Genomic DNA, 8,021 nt, shown 5'->3' with positions numbered 1-8,021 from the left:
ACAAACATTTTATCATTTCATTTCATTTGAGAGAAGAGATAGAGATAGAGAGAAGAAAGGGTTTGAAGAGATTGAAGAGGAAGGCTAGAGCTAGAAGAGGGATTCATCATCTAGGAGCTAAATTGAGGCTTGGGTTAGAGAATCTTGGTGCTAGAGGTAAGAGGGTTAGAATTCAACCATAATTCATAACTTTTTCTTTCTTACCCATTTTTGTGAAATTGATGAATTGAATCTAATTGTTATAAAATTTGTGCATGATTGCTGTTGTTATGTTTGAGAACATGATTCATATGATGATTGCATGTTAGTATGTGAATTAACATGTTTAAATGCATAGTTGTTGGTGCTTTGTGTTCTTGAGCAAGTTTGATGAGAATTGAAGTTGTAGTGTTGAATTGTGCAATGAATTTATGTTCAAATGTTGTTGTTGTTATCTTCACATATGTTGTTGTTGAATTGATGCAATGGGTATCATTGAAATGGTGAATTGGGGATGAATATGTTGCTGTTGTTGAAAGTTGTGGAAAATTGATGAATTGGTGAATTTTGATGAGATTAAGTGGAATTGTAGTGTCGATGATTTTAATGAATGAAACAAGTTGATTATGATGAGTTATGGTATAATGATTTCCTGTTTTTGGTTGTTGTTTGGTAATGAGGAATGGTTTGGGAGAGAATTGGGATTTTGAGAAAAACAGATTTTAAGTGTTTTGGGAAATAAGTGATTATGGGATAAGCTGTTTTGGAGATTGTGAAAATATAATTTTTCAGAAAAATATGATAGGATTAATTGAGTAGAACGCATAGGCAAAAACGGAATTGAATTTGGGTTAACGGTCGAGATTTTATGAACGAAATGGCGAAACCGGAAAACCGGGACTGCACAGAACCGCAGCTCAGCACACTGGCTGCTGCCCATTTGCGCCTGGGCGCAGGAAGCCATGCCTGGGCGTGGCTTGGCAGCCCCTCATGGGTGCTTGCCTTGTTGTGTTGGGTTGGGGTGCTTTGGGGCCAATTCCGGACTTCCAAAACTGATTCTTTCGATGTTTTCACTATTTTCTAGACTTTCTAAACCTATGGAAACATCAAAAGAATTGAGTTGAACTTGACTCCTTGGATTTAATCAAGCTTTTTGTTGATTGTTCAAGGAATGTTCAAGAACGCTGATTTTTCTGAAAACTTGTTTTCTCAAAAGAATGAAGTAGGGTTAAGTATGTATGATGTTTATATGACTTCTAAAAATGGTTGTGAATGGTTCCATTAAGTTTGGACTTGTTTTGATTGGAAATGGAAAATTTCTTGAAAAGTGATAAAGTGAGACGAACCTTGTGATTTTTATGAATTCGTCGGATTTGGCCGATGAAATGCTTACGTATCCTCTACTGCACACACATGTGGACTGTGAGCATACAAGGCATAGGCTATTGAGCTTGTTTACTTGGTTTTGGCTTAGGTGCTCAATTATTTTCAATATTGTGATTTATGAGACGAACTTGATTGAAAATGATCATTGAGGGCCAATTGCTTATGAACCCTCTATGATTAGATTGATATGATTATGAGATGATGTATGAATGGTTGTTAAGTGATGAATATGATGTTTGTGATCATATGTTGTGATTGTTCTTTTATTTGGAATGTAAGGAACTATGTGGAGATATGAACTATATGATATAGTTGGATGATGATTATAGCCGTTGACTTATAGCCGTTGATTATAGCCGTTGAATTGTTGTGAACATATGCATAGTGAATTGAGTCATATGTTCATGCATCATATGTCGTGTCGGATGTTATATCCATATTGCCGTTGACTATAGCCGTTGATAATGATGTTTTTGTTGCATCATGGGTGACGACCTTGAGGAGAATTGGTACCACATGCATCTAGATGAGTCTAGAGTCATTGCATACTTGTTGGTGAACTGAAATACATTTGAGTTGTGAATGATGATTGAATTTGTTAATTGTTGATTAAGATGGTTGATCTTGTGATGTGTGTATGATACACTTGTGGATATGGATTTGAGATGTTGATATTGAATGATGTGAATGTTAAGAATACTTGTGAATACGTGTGTAGTTTGTTATTCATCGTTCTTAAATGTATCTTTCATTCTCAAAGTTTCTTGTTAATTTTAAGTGGATTATGATGATGTAATGCTAACCCTCAGTGGTTTACCACCTACCTTTCCGTATGGACGGGTAGATGGAGTGCAGGATGCTTAGTTGTTGCTTGTTGATGCCGAGGAGTGGAGTTCCTCTTTTTCATGCAAGTGTCTAGATTAGGGCTCTGATCTAGGATAGTCTTTGCATGTTGTTTATTTGACTTTGTATTTTGGAGTTGTTGAGATATTCTGTTATTTGAGATTTGGATGATACATTTGTATTTAGTTTGGAGATCCAGAGTGTTTATGAATTATATATTGTTCCGCTGCTATGTGGTATAACATGATCCTTATGCATGTATGAATTGTGGTTATTCGGAGACGTAGCATCTATTTTCTAGAATATTTCTGATGTATTCGCGCGTTTTACCGCTTAATAGAAATAGGGTGTTACAAGAAAACTAACTTCTACAGCTATGTCATGAGTTTGGACGAAGAACTATGGGACATACTGGAAGAAGGTGTTGGAGATGGCTTGGTTCTTGATGAAGAAGGAGCTGTTGTTGATAGAAAGAGACATACTCCTGCTCAGAAGAAGATTTACAAGAAGCATCATATCATCAGAGGAGCACTTGTCACTTCTATTCCTAAAGCAGAGTATATGAAGATGAGTGACAAGTCAACTTCTAAAGCAATGTTTGCTTCTCTATGTGCTAACTATGAAGGCAACAAGAAAGTCAGAGAAGCAAAGGCTCTTTTGCTGGTTCATCAGTATGAGTTGTTCAAGATGAAGGATGATGAAACTATTGAGGAAATGTACTTAAGGTTTCAAACCTTAGTCTCTGGACTGCAAATACTGAAAAAGAGTTATGCTGCTTCTGATCATGTTAGCAAGATACTCAGAAGTTTGCCTGCTAGATGGAGACCAAAGGTGACTGCCATTGAGGAAGCTAAATATTTAAACACTTTAAGTGTCGAAGATCTTGTTAGTTCTCTCAAAGTTCATGAGTTAAGTCTTAATGAACATGAGTCTACTAAGAAAAGTAAATAAATAGCTCTTCCATCCAAAGGCAAGTCATCAAAAGCTCTCAAAGTAGTTGAATCTGAAGAAGAAGAACCATCTGGTTCAGACTCTGAAGAAGATGCTGCTGAGATGGCTATGCTCTCCAACAGACTTCAGTATATGGCCAAGAAGAATAGAAAGTTTCCTACTAGAAGGGGTAACACTAGAAGCTCAATGAGAGAAGATCAGAAGGGTTGTTTCAACTGCAAGAAGCCTGGACATTTCATTGCTGATTGCCCTGATCTTTAGAAGGATAAGTCAAAGGACAAGTCAAAGAAGTCATCTTTCAAACCAAGCAAATTCAAGAAGCAGATTAAGCAGAGTTTAATGGCAACCTGGGATGATTTGGAAAATGAATCTGGATCTGATAAAGAGGAAGCTGATGAAGGTGCAAAGATAGCTGTTGGGTTAGTATCTACAACAACTTCAGAAGCTGGATCAGAATCAGACTTTGAAGATGAAAACGAGGTATATTCTAAAATTCCCAGAGATGAACTTGTTGAGTCACTTAAAGAACTTCTTACACATTTTGAAGTAAGAACCAATGAGTTGAAGGATTTAAAAGAAAAATATGTTGATTTAATGAAACAACAAGAATCAACTCTATTGGATCTAAAGGCTTCTGAAGAAGGACTTAGAAGCTTTGACTTCATTTGTAAAACTTTTGAAGATAAGCTAAGGTTCTTGTGTCAGAAGCTACAAGAAAAGTGTAAGGAAAAACCTTTAAGCAACTATGAAATTGCTCTTGAAGATTTTATCATGTCTGGTATTGACAGAAGCAGAGTTGCTTCAATAATTTACAACATTTACAGAAACAGTGGCAGATGGATTGGATTTTCAGGAGGGAAACCTAATGAAATCAGTCTCAAAGCATGTTGTGAATGCATCAAGGAAGGATTGAAAACCTTCTTTGTACCTGAAGGTGCTGAGTTGGAAACTGTTGTTCAATAAGAACCTAAAGCTTCTAGCTCTAAGGCTAAGATTACTTCAAAGCCAAAGAACTTTAAGCCAAAGGCTATGATCAACTCTGATTCCAAGACTTCAAAGATCAGGATTCTAAAGAGATCAGAACCTGTTCCTCAGAGTTTGATGAAACCAGAATCTGAGGTTCAGAAGTCTAAGTTTTAGAAGAAAACAGTTACTGCTCCTGAAGTATCAAAACCAAAGGTTGTTAAACCTAAGGTGATGATTAATCAGATGCAACCAAACTCGAAGCACAAGGTACAAGAAGTGAAAAGTAAAACTTCCAGTACTAACCTGAGAGAACCCATGAGACAATGGGTACCTAAATCTGAAAATTTCAATGTTGCAGGTACGTCTAAGAGCAAAGGAGAAACCAAAATCATGGTACCTAGACAGCGGTTGCTCAAGACACATGACAGGAGAGAAGTCCATGTTCCTCAAAGTAACAATGAAAGAAGGAGGAAATGTGAAGTTTGGAGGCAACCAGTCTGGCAAGATCATTGGTACAGGAACTATTGGTAATTCCTCTACCTCAATCAATAATGTATGGTTGGTAGATGGTCTTGAACATATCCTATTGAGCATTAGTCAATTTTGTGACAATGGTTATGATGTGATGTTTGAGAAGACCAACTGTACTGTAATTAACAAGGAAGACAAATCCATTGTGTTCAAGGGAAAGAGAGTGGAAAATGTCTATAAAATCAATTTCTCTGAACTGGTTAATCAGAAGGTAATCTGCCTTCTATCAGTGAATGATAAGAAATGGATGTGGCATAGAAGGTTGGGACATGCTAACTGGAGATTAATCTCTAAGCTTAGTAAGTTACAACTTGTCAAAGGCCTACCAGACATTGACTATCATTCAGATGCACTCTATGGTGCATGCCAGAAAGGAAAAATTGTGAAATCATCTTTTAAAACAAAAGACATTGTTTTAAACTCCAGACCCTTAGAACTACTTCATATTGATTTATTTGGACCAGTCAGTACTGCATCCTTATATGAAAGTAAATATGGATTAGTCATTGTTGATGAGTATAGCGGATGGACTTGGGTAAAATTCCTAAAGAGTAAAGATGTTGCTTGTGATGTATTCAGTAGTTTCTGCATTCAAATTCAATCTGAAAAAGAATCAAATATTTTGAAAGTCAGAAGTGATCATGGTGGAGGTTTGAAAATGAGCCATTGGAAGCTTTTTGTGAAAAACATGGAATTGTCCATGAATTCTCTTCTCCAAGAACTCCACAACAAAATGGGGTTGTAGAAAGAAAGAATAGAACTTTACAAGAAATGGCTAGAACCATGATCCATGAAAACAATTTAGCAAAACATTTTTGGGCAGAAGCAGTGAATACAACATGTTATGTCCAGAACATGATCTATATCAGACCTATTTTGGAGAAAACAACATATGAACTCTTCAAAGGAAGAAAACCCAATATCTCTTACTTTCATCAATTTGGATTTACATGTTACATTCTAAATAACAAGCTCTACCTAAAGAAATTTGATGCCAAAGCCCAAAGAGGAATCTTTTTAGGTTACTCTGAAAGGTCAAAGGCATACAGAGTGTATAATTCAGAAACACTTTGTGGTGAAGAATCAATGCACGTTAAATTTGATGATAAAGAGCCTGGGAGTAAAACTCCAGAGCAAGATGAAAGTTTTGCAGAGATATAGGTTCCTGAAGATACTTCAGAACCTGATCAGATAGCTGAATCTGAAGATAGTCCAGAAGCTGAACTCACATCAGAAGCTCAAGATGAAGCTGCTTCTGATGAAGCTCAAGATGGCTCACATCAAGCACAAGTCTTCACATCCTGAGGAGCTAATCATTGGAAACAAAGATAGTTCTAGAAGAACAAGATTATACTTCGGACAAGAAGATACAATGATTGGACTGATATCAATGATTGAACCTACAACAGTTGATGAAGCACTTTCAGATGATGGATGAATCTTAGCTATGCAAGAAGAGTTGAATCAATTCCAAAGAAATGATGTGTGGGATCTGGTACCCAAACCTCAACATAAGAACATTATTGGAACAAAATGGGTATTCAGAAATAAGTTGAATGAGCAATGAGAAGTAACAAGAAACAAAGCAAGACTTGTTGCACAAGGTTATAGTCAACAAGAAGGCATTTATTATACTGAAACATTTGCTCCAGTTGCAAGATTGGAAGCAATCAGGTTACTTTTTTCCTATGCAGTTAATCATGGCATAATATTATATCAAATGGATGTCAAGAGTGCATTTCTTAATGGTGTCATAGAAGAAGAAGTGTATGTCAAAAAACCTCCTGGTTTTGAGGATCTTAAGTATCCTGATTATGTTTTTAAACTGAAGAAATCACTATATGGCTTGAAGCAAGCTCCCAGAGCTTGGTATGATAGACTAAGTAATTTCTTAATCGAAAATGATTTTAAAAGAGAACAGGTTGACACAACACTCTTCAGAAGGACCCTTGGGAAAGATATTCTTGTTGTGCAAATATATGTTGATGATATAATATTTGGTTCTACTAATGCATATCTTTGCAAGGAATTTTCTAAGTTAATGCAGGATGAATTTGAAATGAGCATGATGGGAGAGCTGAAGTTCTTCCTGGGCATTCAAATTAATCAATGTAAAAATGGAGTCTATGTTCATCAATCAAAGTATACAAAGGAGCTTCTGAAGAAGTTCAAGCTTGAAGATTGTAAAGTGATGAACACTCCAATGCATCCAACGTGCACCTTAAGCAAAGAAGATGAATGAACTAAAGTATATTAGAAGTTGTATAGAGGTATGATTGGTTCTTTGTTATACCTCACTGCATCTAGGCCAGATATTTTATTCAGTGTATGCTTATGTGCAAGATTGCAATCAGATCCTAGAGAATCTCATATGACTGATGTCAAGAGAATCTTTAGGTATTTGAAGGGAACAACTAATCTTGGACTCCTTTATAGGAAATCCTTAGATTATAAGCTAATTGGATTCTGTCAATTTCTGGGTGATAATCTTATATCCTGGGCTAGCAAAAGACAAACAACTATTGCTATGTCTACAACAGAAGCAGAATACATTTCAGCTGCAAGTTGTTGTACACAACTACTCTGGATGAAACATCAACTGGAAGACTATCAGATAATTGCTAACAGTATTCCCATTTATTGTGATAATACTGCTGCGATTTGTTTGTCTAAAAATCCAATTTTGCATTCAAGAGCTAAGCATATTGAAATCAAACACCGTTTTATCAAAGACTATGTTCAAAAAGGAATTTTAGATATACAATTCATTGATACTGAGAATCAATGGGCTGATATATTTACTATGCCTTTAACTGTTGAAAGATTTGATTTTATTAAGAAAAAATTGAACATGCACTTTGTGTCTGATTAAAAGCTTGCTTGCTCCTGAATAGGATTTTAGGTTCTGAAGTCAGTTCAGAAGCTGTGGTCCATCAGAAGCTCTTTATTGAGGTTCTGAGGAAAATACGCTTCTGATGATGACGTCAGCATCTGAAGTTCAGAAGCTGGATTTTATGCTCCTGAATAGTTGAGTTAGTGGAAACGCTGGAAGTTACTTTTTGTAGTAACACAGGCCCACTAACTTGGCAGTTACTCTGAAAACTTCTGACATGGCCTATCTGTATTGGTGTATAACTTAAAAGGGCAATGATGATTTAAATGTTTTGAAAGTACTTTCACGCGCCCCCAATGTCATTAATGTTATGTTTGTTTGTCTCTTTTGAATTGCAAACGTTTTTACTCTTATCACTTTGACAATTCAAACACTACTCACTTCACAACAAACACTTCTTCTTTCAAACCTGTTCTTGCGAAGTAAGTGCAATCTTCAAACCTAGAACCCTAAATCATCATCTTCATCATCA

General features: G+C 36.1%; 1 long non-coding RNA gene across 1 annotated transcript; it reads left to right on the top strand.

The window, feature by feature from the left end:
* Positions 1 to 2,490, top strand: LOC146946637 (uncharacterized). The gene is made up of 2 exons (XR_015026788.1): positions 1 to 156; positions 2,210 to 2,490. It is a non-coding gene; the product is annotated as an uncharacterized LOC146946637 (long non-coding RNA).
* The last annotated feature ends 5,531 nt before the right edge of the window (positions 2,491 to 8,021 follow it).

Source organism: Medicago sativa, chromosome 2 (assembly GCF_051527215.1).
Source record: "Medicago sativa cultivar Bolivia chromosome 2, Bolivia_mono, whole genome shotgun sequence".
NCBI lineage: Eukaryota > Viridiplantae > Streptophyta > Magnoliopsida > Fabales > Fabaceae > Medicago > Medicago sativa.
This window is presented reverse-complemented; position numbering and strand designations above follow the sequence as displayed.